General features: G+C 38.5%; 1 protein-coding gene across 1 annotated transcript in view; it reads left to right on the top strand.

Moving 5' to 3' along the window:
* The window catches only part of RGS13 (regulator of G protein signaling 13), an 81,357-nt gene continuing 65,440 nt past the window's right edge, over positions 1–15,917 (top strand). The window contains exons 1-2 of the mRNA XM_047840073.1: positions 1–79; positions 1,729–1,814. The gene's annotated coding sequence lies outside the window, so the exon portion shown is untranslated. The remainder of the gene's footprint in view (positions 80–1,728; positions 1,815–15,917) is intronic.

The following is a 15,917-nucleotide window of genomic DNA, read 5'->3' as shown; positions in this document are numbered from 1 at the left end:
CTGGAGGCCTGCAGTCAGCTGGTCACTCTCTTGGCACATTCTTTATTTCAATAATTCTTACCTCAACTCTTCAAAATAGGTGAAGTTATTTTTGCTCTTTATTCTGGATTGAGAAAAAGAAAAACGGGAATTTTGTGGGTTTCAGATATTCTCTTATCTCCTTCAAACTCTCTGTTGCTATTCTAGTCAAACATGGTGAAAAATTCGGTGGGTTTGGTTTAAATCAGTAAAATCTACATGTTTTCCATTTGTCTTAAATTGTATACTCTATGTTAAAACCTTCAGTTTGAATCAGCTCTAAAAACAGATTGTATTCCTAGTGTAGTGCTTTTTTTTCCTTAAATCTGTTAATTCAGTATTTACATATGATCCACTGTAAACAAGTAATAGAACATGTTCCCATATTAAAAATTGAGCAAGATACTTCCTACAATGTTTTGTTTTGTTTTGTTTTGTTTTGTCACAATGGTGACTAGAATGATTATAATTTACACTATCTATGAGGGTAGTTTAAAGTGTCAAAATTGAGGGGGAGAAGCACAAAAAATGTCTCACTCCGAGGTTTTTAAATTTAGAAATCTGGGCTCAACTATAAACTTCTAGAAAAGAGTCTAGATTATTGCTCCCTTAATATATTCACCAATTAATGACACTTGCTATGTGCCATAAACCATCCTAGGTGGTAGGGAAACAGAGATGAATAAGACAGAGCCCTCCACTACTGAGAAGCTCACAGTGCTCTTGGAAAGAAAAGAGCAAAAAAGCATTATGGTGAAATAGACTAAGCATTATAAGAGAGGTATACAGGAGGGACTATTTTTAAGTTTATTTATTTACTGTGAAAGGGAGAGAGATAGCAAGATGGAGAGGGACAGATAGAGAATCCCAAGCAGGCTCCATCCACACTGCCAGTGCAGAGCCCGATGCAGTGCTTGAACTCAAACCGCAAAATCATGATCTGAGCTGAAATCCAGAGTCAGATGCTTAACCAACTGAGCCACAGGCGCCCCAAGGAGGGACTATTAAGATTGTATGATAGTTAACCTCCCCAGTGGCTCTCTTCAGGTCGCTGATGAAAAGCCAAAGGGGACTGACTGGTGGTCCCTCCTCTCCCTAAGGGGAGAAGCTGTGTGGTGCCAACTTTCTAAAAGGTCATCAGGTGCTAGCAACAGTTTAAGGAACTCCCCTGCGCATCAAGTTACATCAAGTTTACCTCCATTAGCAAGCTCTTTCTATTATCACTAACTCAGTTGGGTGCTTTGAACTCCAAAGTTCCTGATGAAAAGGGAGCAGTGAGGGCAAACCACACCTCCCGCTCCTTAGGATGCTGCAAAGCTAAGAAATCACAGATATCCTGCGGCTTCTCCATCTTGCTCCTGTGGAATCTGCAGCATTTACACCAGCTCAACAGACATGAGCAATGTGCTATGAGAACTCAGAAAAGGGGTTAGTCATTCTATCCTGGAGGGAGGATATGGCTCTGGAGAAATGATGGTTGCACAACACAAATGTGTATTAAATTCAAAATAACCCAAGTAACTTTCTGAACTACCATATCACTGAGCTCTGTAACTCACCAATAAATGTAAATTCTGGCATTATTGGGTTCCAAAAGGGCTAGGATAAGTCTGTCCTCTTAATTACTAATATTAATCGCTCCCATCAATATCGTTTTACTTTAGCTCTCATTGTCCAAAAATAATGATTTCTTTTTCTCTTTCATTTCAGGAGGTTGTGATAGAGACTGCCTACATGCCTGTCTTAGGCCCTCTCCTTGGACTTCAGGAAAACTCTATTTCACAGGCCCTCTGACAGTGAGTGGCAAATTTAGAACCTTCTTTGAATGTTTCCGTACAGTCAATATTTGACTGGGTATTTACTTCTCAGTAGTTATTTTACTTGAATTTGGTATTTTACCTTGAATTACAACTTGATATTTCACCTTACATTATGAGGGCCACGAAATTGAGTTCTGTTCCAGAGCTGGCAATAAAACATGCTGGTTATCTCTCTCTTCTCCATATACACTGCTAGAGGCAAAGGACTCTGACATTGCAAAGCTACATGCAGGAGTTACCAGACCCAGAATAGTCATGCAACCCACACCAGCATTTGTATGAGTAAAAATAAAAGCCTATGAGATTAGGGGATTATTTTTTAGAACAACTAGGGAGTTTTATCCTGATGAATGCAAAGACACTGATTTTATATATATATATATGTATATACATATATATATACACGTTATATATAGGTGTGTTTTATATATATATATAAATAAATATATATATAACATTATATATGTATAAAACACACCTATATATAACGTTGTGCGTATATATATATATATATATATATATATATATATATACGCACAACATTTTATTCATAAAGAAACAATTCCTTATTTCATCTCTAAAGATATTTGGAAACATCCTGGAAAAAACCAGGGCAATTTCTCTGTCACAGCTCAATATTATTTAGTTCCCACATTAGGCAAAGGCTATCTCTCTGACCTTGTGATTTTCTTTGAGATAGAGCTGCCTGGAACAGAGGATGTAAGCTATGGACGAGAACAATATGTGAAAAGCATATTTCAGATCTAACTTAGAATAGAAAATGCCAAAAACAACACAAAAAGGGAGGTGAGGGCTAGGAAGCAGGAAAAGAATAAGTGATGGAAAATTTTACAACTGATAAAAACCTAAGTGAAAGTTGGCCATGCAACATGTATTTTCCACTTACTTTGACTCAATTTAGGGCTATATACTATATTGGTAAAAATACTTGCAGGTTTAAACAGGCCAATCACCAAATCAGAATTCCAAGAATATGTGATGTGGGGCCCTGGAAATCATGTGTGTGGTTAAGCTGGGGTTCAGACAGGAAGTGTGAATTCAGTGCATCCAGGAAAATTAGAGGGTGAACTCACCAGGGCCAATTTTCCAGAGAAACCGAAGAACTGCCTATGAATTAATTCATCCTAAAAGAAAAGAGTTTCATGATGTACAACTATGGCCTAAAAACAGTGGACAGAGTTGGAGGAAATGGACTACTTTAAGTATGGCAGGAGGCTGATGCTTATATCTCCCTTTGATGTAAATCCAAAATCTGAGGTAAAGGAGAGCCCAATTAAAGAGGGATAAACACTAAAAGGACAAATTCCCTGAACATTTGGTAAATCTTTGAAAATGCATAGGAAGAGGTATTAGTCAAGTGATGGTGATGCACACTCCCCTTTTGGAGTTAGGATTAGAGCCCTGATGGGACAGAGAAACAGAACACTCCAAATCTAGAAAGAAGAAGAACTGGGAGAGTGTGTGGTGCCCCATTAGATATCACCCCCATCATGAGCAGACACTTATGTCAGCCTAATCGCTTATGTAGGTGTTGGGTCTTGAAAAGGTCTCTTGAAAGGGAATAACGTCCTTTTTCCCAACTTAGGTTCTGACTGTTTGAGAAATACCATACAAAATTAAGGTGGAGGCCAAAATATTACTGATACAGCTAGGTCAAAGAACAGAGAATTGGGAGATTCCAATAGGTCTGCTAATTCAAACTCAGAATTAGACCAACTTGCCACCCTGCTATAGGCAGTGTCAGACAGAGGCATGATCTCTACATATTGGATGGCCAATGTGGGGAACAAACATCCAGGTGCCTTTTCTCAATTAGGACAAGTGTGAAGAGTCAGCCCAGCTCAGAGCTCCTGGCTTGTGACTGGGCCTAATAGTATTGGAGTATCTGTTCATTAGGAACTGGGTTAGATGAGACCACCAAACCATAAAATCAGGTGGGCCCACAGAAATCCTCTGAGAGTTGGAAATGGTAAATCCAAGGCTGAACATGAGCAGGTCTTATCTGTGCCCCATGGCAGCTTAGGGCTCGCTTATGATGAATGATGGAGGATGAAAAGCACCAAGTTTGTGTTGGGATAGTATGGAGGTAGAGGCTAAAGATTGACTGCTACTGAAATACATTTCCACTAAGGGGTGGACCTAAAAGAGAGAAGTGAGGGAAAATCTCAGTGGTACATTTTATGGCAATGTACCTGGTCATCTACTTCATATGGAAAGAAAAGTGACCTGAGGTTAGGCTAGGCATTGACTTACAGGCAGTGGAGAATGGCTTGGCTAGTGGATTCAGGCCTAGAAGAACAATGATTAGAAAATTGAGAATAAGATGGGGCGCTTGAGTGGCTCACTTGAATGAGCATCTGACTCTTGATTTAGGCTCAGGTCACAATCTCACAGTTCTTGAGTTTGAGCTTTGCGTCGGGCTCCACACTGAGAGCACAGAGCTTGCTTGGGGTTCTCTCTCTCCATCTCACTGCCCCTACCCTGCTTTGCTCTCTCTCTCTCTTTCTCAAAATAAATAAACTTAAAAAAAAAAGAAAATTGAGAATTAGAAGGTCTAGGGGAGATGCATATGGGTAGACGTAACAGAGTGTTCAAAAGTAAAGGCCTTTGTACCACATGGTAATACTCAGCAGAGATCAGTGCCCACACAAAAAGCATAAACAACCAAATGGAATAACTTTACCAGTTGACCTCAGCCAGCCCATGAACAGAATAGCAATGATGGCAGAGATGGATATGCATTGGCCCAAAAGAATGGACTTCTACTCATGAAGGCTGATCTAACTACTGTCCTTGCCAAAGCCCAATCATCAAGAAAAAGGGAGCCAATACTGAACAAATGACATGGTACCCTATTTCAGGGGCCAACCAACCATTTCATGGCAACTCGATTACATTGGACTTCTTTCACCTTGAAAGAAGTAATTCGTCTTTACTTGAATCAACATATATCAACTACAGTATAGGTTTACCTTTCCTGCCTTAGCCAGCCCCACTCTAAGAGGGCTTGTAGTTTTTGACTCACCAGTACAGGATCCTATATCACATCAAACCAAGAGACTTACTTCACAGCAAAGGTGATATAGCTATGGGCACATGGTTATGGGATCCAAGGGTCATATCACGTGCCATAATACCCAGATGCTGCCAGCCTGATGGAGCAATGGAATGGTCTTGTGATGGCACAGTTGAGGCACCATCTTGGGATGATATTCTTTAAGGAACAATCCTCTAGAATAAAGGACACACTCTTAATTAATAACCATTATATGGTGCTATGCCCACAATATATGGAATATATGGGTCTGGGAACCAAAGGGTCAGAGTAGGAGTGGCCCCATTTGCTATCACTCTCAGTGACTTTGCTCCCAGAAGATGAATGCTTCCATCAAGGTCAAAACCACAGTTATATTAAATTTGAAATTGCAGGCACCTATTGCTTTCCTTGAGCTCCTTGTACCAAGAGACCATCAAGCAGAGAAAGGAGTCATCATCCCAGCAGAGGTAATTGATCTTGGTTATTAAGAAAAAGTAGGGCTGCTGTTACAGATGAAGGATAAGAAAGAATATTTTTGGGCACTCAATTATTCCCATGGGGCATCTCCTGACCCTTGAAATAGTACAAGGATGAATGTAGCAGCCAGGCCTGGGGTGGGCATGGTGACCAGGGAATCAGACCCCTGAACAATGATAATCTGGATCACTCCAACACATAAGCCAAAACACCAGCAGAAGTGCTGGCCCAGGGTGAGAGGAATCTAGAATGGGTAATAGAAGAGAAAAATAATGAAGACTAGCTGTGACCTCTAGACCAAATGTGGTGATGGTGTTGGTGGAGTGCTTCATCCCACAGACTTTCCTCCAGAAAACTTTCTCCAGGAAAAGAGTCCTTCCAGAACCCTATAGCAGCTGTTTATGGATACAGTTGAATATACTGTATGAAGCAATTATATCTGGGTAGTGCAAGGGTGGACTGTAATAGATACGATAGGGTACAATCCATCTTCAGAACTAAAGTGCTATCTCTCCTAACACCTGAGTTCAGGCTACTAATAGCTTACTGATGAGTTTCTTTCCAGGAATTTTCTTTGTCCTAAGAAAGCTGCTTCACCAGGTTCACATCCCCTCTTTGGGAGCAGCCTAGGGTCAATGACTAGTGAGTGCAGGGTCCAAAAATTTGGCCTCCTTGCTTCAACTATATCAAATATGAAGGGCTATTCCACCTCCAAAACTCTTGCTAGGATCATCTAAGACCTCTGATGCAGCTACATTATATATTTACTTGAGATTTGTAATCCATCTTCTTCCAAAAAAAAAAAAAAGGAGTTGTATCATGTTTTAAAATTAGCATATTATATAACAGAATAAATTACATGAAATAAGGCAAAACTAAAGGATATATTGTTCATTGTTCACAACAAAAATTTTTAAGGCTATTCTTCAAGTAAGGTACTGGTGTAAGTGCTATGATAAACCAGGCACATATTATGCCATCAATATGATTATAGTTTGATCTAGCAGATGGTATGTGCATAAACAAAATAGGAAGATGAAAACCTGTCACAGAATTCTAACTGTAACATATATCATTTCTTTGATTCCAGACCAGCACTATGACATAGAAAGAGCTGTTACTATTCCTATTTTATAGATACTAAATCAAAATTCAGCAAGGTAGAGTGATTTACTTTTTTAGTACAATTTTTTCTTTTACAGCATTATGATAAATGTTTGTTTGGATGATAGTATCATCCAAATAGATGATACATTTTCTCAGTCATCATCAAAAAACCTCTTAAGAACATCAATTTTATATCATTTAAGCATTTTGAGAATTTACTTCATCTTGCTTGGTATCCTGCATTATTTTTTAAAATATTTAAAAAATATTCAATATCTCTGGGTTACACTAAATGCTATCTGCTAACTGAATCTTTCAAGCTTTATAACATTAGAATGACAACTTGGTCATTTGCTGACTCATTCCCTAGGTATTTCCACTATTATGAAATTGTTAATTCATGGGAGGATGTTTGCTTAATAATAATCAACTGTAGAAATAAAGAATGCAGAATTCTATTTTCAAAAGATTAGATTCTAAGTGTAGTCTTTTGAGAAAGAACCTGCAGTGGCTGGTGAATCATAAGTGGAGACAGCTCATTTGACTTCCCAAGAGAAGGAAAATGAATAGAAAAGAAGGAAAGGAAGAAACAGCAGGAGGATTGCTTGTTCTGGAATTGAACTAAGGAGAAATACAATAGGTGTTGATTTGAGGTGAGGAGAGTTACTAGAGAGAGTAGCTGACCAGTGGGTCCAGTGTTGACAGGAAGATGAGACTACTTCCCTTGAATAATTTAAAGCACTCACTTGGAAACAAGCTAAGGATCAGGGATGGAGATTCAATGCAAAGAGGAAAAAAAGAAAGAAAGAAAAAAGAAAGAAAAAGAAAGAGAGAGAGAGAAAGAAAGAGAGAAAGAAAGAGAAAGAAAGAAAGAAAGAAAGAAAGAAAGAAAGAAAGAAAGAAAGAAAAGAAAAGAAAGAGAGAAAGAAAAAGACAGAGAGAGAGAGAGGACGTTAAAACTACTGCTGAGCAGGACAGAAAACTGGGCCAGGATTGTGGGAAACACCAGAAAGGGGACAGGTGATGAGTTTTGTGAAGTTCTATTTCCCACCCAGGAGCCATCTTGAGATATAAAGTTGTAGACACAGAGCAATTCAAGCTTCCTTCTAACTTACTGGTCAGGGCTTTGTGGTAAAGTTTGTCAAATTCTAGAACTGCCTAATCTTAAAGCTGATGGGAAGCTTCTGATTCCTAAACTAGCAGCAGGGAAAGGCAAAGAGGATAGGAATTGAAGCAAGCAAATCAAGGAAGGAAGGAAAATGGAGACCAAGAAGGGAAGAAAAGAGTAAAGCCCAATAATCCCCCATGGCATCATGAATGGTCTGACACATATTGGCAAAATCAACCTGTGACCAAATAAACACGTACAGATGATTGTTTTCTTTTTCTCTACTTTTTGTTACCTCTCTGAGTGCCTAGGCCACCCAGACTTTATTAAGCACTTTTCAGGAGGAGAGAGGTGCATGCTTAAATTGATTTTATTTTTATTTTTATTTCCCTTTATTAATCAATTCGACATATTTGTATTTATCACAAAAAAAAATCTTGAGTTTCAACTAAAATAATAAAATAAGCTCAAAATGGATTATTGATATTTTCTTTCAAAGAACTCAATGCATATACTCTAATTTTTTTAAGTTTATTTATTTATTTTGAGAGAGAGAGAAAGAGCAGGAGAGGGGAATAAAAAGAGGAAGACGGAGAATCCTAAGCAGGCTCTGCACTGTCAGCTCAGAGCCCAACATGGGGCTCAGACTCATTAACCTTGAATCATGACCTGGGCTGAAATCAAGAGTCAGACACTCACCCAGCTAAGACACCCAGATGCCCTGATAGTCTAATTTTTATATAAGAATTTATTAATGTATACCCTAAGCAAGTCAATTCACTAAGCATATTAAAATATGAATCATAGAACAAATGTTTCTTGAATCAAGATGTAACTTAGACAAGGTAAATTCTACCTGCATTAACAGGGGAAAAGAAAAAATCTCAGTGACTTAACATAATAGAAATTTATTTCAGTTTATTTCTCTTAAGAGAAGTTCTGCTCTTTTTTTTTATATGAAATTTATTGACAAATTGGTTTCTATACAACACCCAGTGCTCATCCCAAAAGGTGCCCTCCTCAATACCCATCACCCACCCTCTCATCCCTCCCACCCCCCATCAACCCTCAGTTTGTTCTCAGTTTTTAACAGTCTCTTATGCTTTGGCTCTCTCGCACTCTAACCTCTTTTTTTTTTTTCCTTCCCCTCCCCCATGGGTTCCTGTTAAGTTTCTCAGGATCCACATAAGAGTGAAACCATATGGTATCTGTCTTTCTCTGTATGGCTTATTTCACTTAGCATCACACTCTCCAGTTCCATCCACGTTGCTACAAAAGGCCATATTTCATTTTTTCTCATTGCCACGTAATATTCCATTGTGTATATAAACCACAGTTTCTTTATCCATTCATCAGTTGATGGACATTTAGGCTCTTTCCATAATTTGGCTATTGTTGAGAGTGCTGCTATGAACATTGGGGTACAAGTGGCCCTATGCATCAGTACTCCTGTATCCCTTGGATAAATTCCTAGCAGTGCTATTGCTGGGTCATAGGGTAGGTCTATTTTTAATTTTCTGAGGAACCTCCACACTGCTTTCCAGAGCGGCTGCACCAATTTGCATTCCCACCAACAGTGCAAGAGGGTTCCCGTTTCTCCACATCCTCTCCAGCATCTATAGTCTCCTGATTTGTTCATTTTGGCCACTCTGACTGGCGTGAGGTGATACCTGAGTGTGGTTTTGATTTGTATTTCCCTGATAAGGAGCGACGCTGAACATCTTTTCATGTGCCTGTTGGCCATCCGGATGTCTTCTTTAGAGAAGTGTCTATTCATGTTTTCTGCCCATTTCTTCACTGGGTTATTTGTTTTTTGGGTGTGGAGTTTGGTGAGCTCTTTATAGATTTTGGATACTAGCCCTTTGTCCGATATGTCATTTGCGAATATCTTTTCCCATTCCGTTGGTTGCCTTTTAGTTTTGTTGGTTGTTTCCTTTGCTGTGCAGAAGCTTTTTATTTTCATAAGGTCCCAGTAATTCACTTTTGCTTTTAATTCCCTTGCCTTTGGGGATGTGTTGAGTAAGAGATTGCTACGGCTGAGGTCAGAGAGGTCTTTTCCTGCTTTCTCCTCTAAGGTTTTGATGGTTTCCTGCCTCACATTTAGGTCCTTTATCCATTTTGAGTTTATTTTTGTGAATGGTGTGAGAAAGTGGTCTAGTTTCAACCTTCTGCATGTTGCTGTCCAGTTCTCCCAGCACCATTTGTTAAAGAGGCTGTCTTTTTTCCATTGGATGTTCTTTCCTGCTTTGTCAAAGATGAGTTGGCCATACGTTTGTGGGTCTAGTTCTGGAGTTTCTATTGTATTCCATTGGTCTATGTGTCTGTTTTTGTGCCAGAGAAGTTCTGCTCTTAACCAGGCATTCCAGAACCTACCTGTCTGTCATGCTCAACATATGCTTACATAGTCATCTAACCATCAATATCTAGTTGGCAGGTGAAGAAAGAAAACACAAGGAGATTTTCATGGATGGAGCCTAAAAGTGATATGATCATTTTAGTGCACATTCTATTGGCCAGAAGTCTAGTCACATGGCATCAGAAATCCTCAAGGGAGTCTGGGAAATGTAGTCCCTTGCTGATAGCCACTTCCCAGCAATAAATTTGCACTATAAAGGTGAAGCATGAATATATAGCAGCCGGCCAACTCTTTCTATCTCAAGACACTTAAAGTGTGATAGACATGAGTGATTCATAAATATCATTTCAATGTAGGATATTTTTTATGGCAAAATGTTCAAGAGGCCTTTCTGTATTAAAAGAAAATTGACTTCTTTATGCCACTATTTGTAGTAACTATTGTTAATAGCAGCAATTGTCTGGTTGCCTCAGTTTGCCCAATCTTTTCCTTATAAAAGGCCATTTGTATTTGCAACATATTCCAAATGGTCCATCAGCTAGTCTTCTAACTACTTGGACATTTTGTTATAGTCCAAAAAGATAATAAAACAAAACATCTCATTAATAAACCTTATTTCTTACCATGTGCTTTTATTCCCTTAATAAGCTTTATTAATGTGCCAAATTCAATATTAGTCCAAGAATATTGTGTTAGGGGATTTAGGGGTATCCCAAATTCATATAGAATAATTTCACTCTCCGGGGAACCTGGGTGGCTTGGTCAGTTAAGCATGACTCTTGATTTTGGCTCAGGTCATGATCTCATAGTCATGAGATCATGCCCCATGTCGGGCTCCAAGCTGGGAGTGGAGCATGCTTAAGATTCTCTCTCCTCCTCTCCCTCTGTCGATCCCCTACTCAAAAGGGCCTGTAAGTGGAGTTGGGGGTGTTCACTGATACCCACAGCAATAAGGCGGTGGGTGGGCCAGCTCCACACTTTACTCCACTTCCTGTCAGCTAGAACCTAGACACATACCCACCCAGCTTTAACTATAGAGATGATGACAATGTCACAGAGGAAGGCAGAGCAACCCTTGTTGGTTGGGTACCCACATGGCTTTGGGAAGTAGTAGTCATCTACCTGCCCAATGACTTGGAGATGTTTCCACTTGCCTTTGGAGTCTCTTTGTTATAACCTTTCATCTAGCTAACACAGTAATATATTTATTATCATGGTATTTACATTGCAGGTGAACAATGATATTTGACTCCTTTGCCCTTCAGGTGGGACATGGGGTGGCTAAAGTCCCAGAGCTGGCCTATCACCCTTGAAAATGGATGCCTTCAAGCATCTACCACAGTAATATGGACAAGTTTTATCCTTTTTTAAGATGTGCATAATGATATGAAAAAGCTAAGAAGGGATTAACTTAGAGTTTTCTGAACATGTCCCCAAAACTCTTAAGCTTCTTTTCTAAAATCACTGTCCATTTTTATACTTAATATTCCTACCTCATCCACCATACTCAGTGATACATATGTGGCTTAGTGCCAGACACCCTATATTAAAAGAAACAAAAATACTAGCTGAAAGCTATTTCCCCCTTTTGTCCTCACCCTTGCTTTGATTTTTCCTCTTTTCTGTTTTAGCCATAAGCAACAGGAAAGTTTTCTTTTCACTAAAATTGGAAATTCAATGATCCTCCACCCACTCATTTCCCTTTCCAACAAGCTCCGTGGACCTACACAAAGGGAGATTTTTGTGACTCCACCTATGGTCAGGATTCAGGCCCTTCCTTTTACATTCTTCCTCCTTCTTATGGTTCAGAGCCTTTTCTATCTCCTGTGGTTTCTGTTTCTATCCCTGGGTATTTGTTCATCAAGTTTCTAAGGTGGGATGGTGTGATATTTCCACTAGGTTCTCTTTCAAAAATGAATCCTCGTGGCCTGCGTTACTTTACTTTTCCATTTATAAAAGTGAACCCCTGTCCCAGCTTCTATAACATAATTACAACAGAAAAAATTTCCAATTACAGCAGTTCAAATTTATTCCAGGAAAATTCCTGACTAAAATAAGTACTCACATGCCCCAAAATCCATGCTTTTAAATGTTTCATAAAAGAAACGTCATTGACAAAATGGGGCATCTTTCTTTAATACCCTGGGGTCCAAATCTGGAGAATATTTGCAAAAATCCCTGAGGGCTCCAGACCATCCAGAAAGATCATTACTCAGTCAAGAAGGACCTATTAAATGTCTCTTCCACTCAGTAGTGTCTGGGAGGAAGTCATGAGATGAGAAGGGCTTTTTGTCTAGCTAAGTACTCTCTCATCTGCTTGGTGGGAGGAAAATAAAAACCCACACTATTTATCCCATTGTCTGGAATCACAGAATGTCAGATCTTGTGTTATCTAATTTACTCTTCCTATTGGTGGATTTTAAAGCCCCAGTGCAAAAAGATCAAGTGGTTTATCCATGGAGACCATGGAGCCCCATATAATAAATTTACAAAGTTAAAAACCCACAAGTCAATAGTGCACTAGACCCTCTCTCAGAGCAGAGAGTTTTATAAACTGTCCCATGCTGACTCCCTCACTAAAGCTGGTATACACAATTGTATCTTGGGAATATTTTAGTAATATTTCAATAATACAATGCTCCAGTAATACTTCAGTAATACAATGCCAGGCTGTTCTCTGTTTTTATTCAATGCATTAGGACAGGGCAGTTTACCCTGCACAGAATTATACATCAATAACAAATCTATGGCTTAAAAATCTTACCAAGGTGAAGCAGAAAGTGCCAATTAACACTATGAATATTTTGCTGAACAATAACTCGTGGAGCCTCTATTGTGTCTAGCCAGTGACTCTTCTGCACACCAGCATCAGGTAAGTTATCTTAGCCTGATTCCACATAACAACCACTAATAGCCAGCTCACTGATCCATCACTTACATACCTCCCATTATCTCATACTCTGTTAGTGCAAATTTGGTAAGCTATTATCCTGAAAGCTGGAAAACAGCAAAATTCTGCTAGATGCTTCTGAGAAAATTGTTGCCAGCAATTTGAATGTGTTACAGCAGACAATAAATTGAGAAAAATTTCCCTATCTTCATCTTTATTCTACCTTTCTATCATTTCTCACATTTCTCTACATGTGCCCCATACCCAATAGGTACCTTGATCTATTAGAAAAGCATTTTTCATTGTCCCACTGTTGAATGGTCCATCTCTGGAACATATAATAATTATTTGTTTTCCAAAGTGACTTGGGCCACCCACACCCAAACATTGTCAGTGAAAAGTTGTCCAGACCCTCTTTTGTAACCCTTCTGTATCCACAACGCAAGCTTATCATAGCACTGATACCATGTATTTGGATAATTTATTTAAATGACAATCATTGGACTGTCATGTCTTTGAAGTCAAAATACCTAATTTACTTTTGCATCTCCGTTCCCTGTTATTCCTGATAAATATGCATGTTTGCTAGGTGAATGAAAATATCATTCAATCTATCAATAGCTTCGAAAAACAGTGTTGAGTATTACACTCCGTGTAAGGAATATGGGAGTTAGGAGGAAAAACCACCAAACAGTCCCTATGGGTAGCTGAAACAGAAGAGAAATGGAAAGAACTTTCTCCTTTGATTCAGGAGCAGCATTCCATAGAACAGAAAATGTTGCATTCTTTACCTGTACAGTGTATGTTTTCTGGTTGAAAGTCTTCTTTTAGGTCACATTATTGCCATCTTGCCATCACTTGCAATACATATGTGCCCTTTTCATTAGGCAGCCATTGTGTTTAGTGTCTCATTGTTCTTTATGAAAATTATAGGATATCTGATTTAAAAAATCGGTATTTCCCTTAGGATAGATTAGAATCTAAGGGCATAGGTGTCAGGCTGAATATGGGTAGGGAAGATGTTCCCTGTAAGCAAAGGGAGCAAGTTGCTATAATGGCTCCTCAAAGGAAGTGGTAGCTATAAATGCAGAAGAGTGAGCCAGAGAAAGGAAAGAGGAGGACCACAAGCTGAGAGGGCCAGAGAGGAGGTGGTGAGGTAACAGGGCATATTGGGTATCTCTTGTTTCATTTGAGGTTGACTTATTATGATGTAAACTCCTTCACTTTACCCAATTTCCCAGACAAAAATACACACTTTTTGTTTGGCTTTTTTCCACAGTAACATGTGCTAACTTACCTAATAAGTGCTGTGTGTGAATGAAGAAATTTTTTGTTGTTGCTACTAAGAAAGTAAGGAAGAACCTGTGCTCATCTGTGTTGAGATGCTGAAGAATAAGCAAAGCCTATCATTAAAGAAAAAGACCTAGAAACTATGAAATTTAAGCTCTCCAACTCCTTTTTACCCTCAGAATTGATGGAAAATTTGGTATGGTTTTTGGATTACACAGGCTATAAAACTCAAGTTTCAGGGACATTTTTTACTGAGAACTGGAAGGAGAAAGAAAGTCCCAAAGCAAGAGTGATTTGCACATGGTTTCTGAGAATGAACTCTCTAATGTAAACTGAAATAAAACTACTAAAGGACAGTTTCACAGAAACATATAGATTGGTGCGTAGAAATATCTCTAAACTAGACTGGGAACTAGTCTTGACTTTAGAGAATGGACCTGTACCCATCTTCACATTGAAAGGTAATTTAAAAATGTGTCTAAGAAAAGTTGAAGAGGTTTTTAAATGATTTACAGGAAACTGTTTCAAGCGACGAGTTAAGGAGATTAGCCTTCAACTCCATTAGCTACAAAAAGATGGGTTTGTTTTGGTGAATGATTGTGAAGTGCCAGAAGGAGTGGAAATGAAATCTTAACAAAGATGGTGTATTTCTAATTGTATATTTTAAAGTGCAGAGTTCCTGGAAGTGTTTACCATAATAGTCCTTGAAAGGACACAATTCTTTACTTGTTTGTTGCAATCAAAACATTACTCTTGATCTATCAGAACTCTATAGTTCTCCTTGGCAATTTCAGATGTCTAAAATTTAATTGAGTGGTTTAACGTAACAATCCACAAAAAGAATCCTTTCCTCTTTGCAAAAAAATGAAAAATCTGCTTATTCTATTATCTTGGCAATTTTCTTCATATTATCAACAGTGATTGTGAAGATTAGTTCTATGTGCCAACTTGTCTCCACCAAGTACCCCATTCATCCAATATTGGGCTGGGTGTTGTTGTGGAAGATATTTTGTACATGTGATTTCCATCTATAATCGATTGACCTTGAGTAAAGGAGATTATCCTTAAAAATGTGAGTGGTCTTCCATCAAGTCTAAACGGCTTAAGAGCAAAATCAGTTTCCCTGAGGGAAAAGAAATTCTGCCTCCAGACTGCACCATTAGTTGCAAGCCTTTCAAGCCTACCAGCTTGCCCTACAGATTCAGATTTGCCCATCCCAACAATCACAGGAGCCAATTCCTATATCAATATAAATATATAAATATGTAAATAAATAAATAAATATTTCAAAGCTTTATATACATCCTACTGGTTCTGTTTCTATATAGAACTCTGACTAATACAGTAAACAGATAGATTAAACCATGGTATTGGCAGCAGGACTGCCAAACACTGATAAGAATAGATATGAGAGAGATGGTTAACCTAGCAAAAAATGTAATTGCTGAATTTTTTAGATAGTAGATACATAGGAATATATGCTGGAACTGAGAAATTAGATAAAAAGCCAATTTTTAAAAAAGTCAAGCAATATGAAAGCCGTTAAGGAAAATTTGATTATTGCCCAGTCTACATTTTAAGACTGAATGGAGAAATAATCATCTTGGAGGAAAATATGCTACTTCATTTAGCACTAAAATACATGTCTTATCCCCCTTTCCCTAAATTATAACCTTCTAGAAGATAAAGGAACATGTCTCAGAATGCCTTGTTCATGATAGGTACCCAATAAATGGTTACTGAATAAATAAACATCTTGGGCATTCATCATTCAACGCATACTGACTGTGTTC

The sequence above is a fragment of the Prionailurus viverrinus genome, chromosome F1 (assembly GCF_022837055.1).
Source record: "Prionailurus viverrinus isolate Anna chromosome F1, UM_Priviv_1.0, whole genome shotgun sequence".
NCBI lineage: Eukaryota > Metazoa > Chordata > Mammalia > Carnivora > Felidae > Prionailurus > Prionailurus viverrinus.
Note: the sequence above shows the minus strand (reverse complement) of the source record. Positions and strands in the feature narration are given on the sequence as shown.